We start from the raw sequence: 555 nt of genomic DNA on the forward strand, positions 1-555 counted from the left end.
AAGCGAGCACTGGTGCAGACCACTGATCCCGAGAAGGTTTTATTGCCTCTACCCCCTGCCTCTGGGGTCAGGCAGGCAGTGTCCCCTTCCCTCAGGCACAGGCAAAATGATCTCCTGCTTGGCCCTTTGTGAATGCAGAAATAAACTCAGGAACACCACTGTCCTTCCAGCCTGCAGCAGGGACCGAAGGAAGAATACAGGTGTGTGATCAGCAAGAGGCTGGGAAGGAAGAGCTACAAGGAGCAGTACGCCTTCCTCTACCGGTGAGCCCGCTCCCCTCGCCACCCAGCCAGCCCCTGCCCTGCCGGCTGGGTCACAGCCGGACCACTGGCTTTCCCTGGAGGAGCTGGAGAGGTGCAGCCCGCACGGGTGGGATGGGCTGTGCCCGGAGCGGGGATCATCCCGGGCACAGCCCCTGGCTGTATCCATCCCAGACCATGGGATCATCCCGGGCACAGCCCCCAGCTGTATCCATCCCAGCCCATGGGATCATCCCGGGCACAGCCCCCAGCTGTATCCATCCCGGCCCATGGGATCATCCCGGGCACAGCCCCC

General features: G+C 62.9%; 1 protein-coding gene across 1 annotated transcript in view; it reads left to right on the forward strand.

The window, feature by feature from the left end:
- DNASE1L3 (deoxyribonuclease I-like 3) overlaps nt 1–555 on the forward strand; it is a 5,673-nt gene that overhangs the window by 2,427 nt on the left and 2,691 nt on the right. The gene's annotated exons all lie outside the window — the stretch shown is intronic.

The sequence above is a fragment of the Pterocles gutturalis genome, unplaced genomic scaffold (assembly GCF_000699245.1).
Source record: "Pterocles gutturalis isolate BGI_N339 unplaced genomic scaffold, ASM69924v1 scaffold28992, whole genome shotgun sequence".
NCBI lineage: Eukaryota > Metazoa > Chordata > Aves > Pterocliformes > Pteroclidae > Pterocles > Pterocles gutturalis.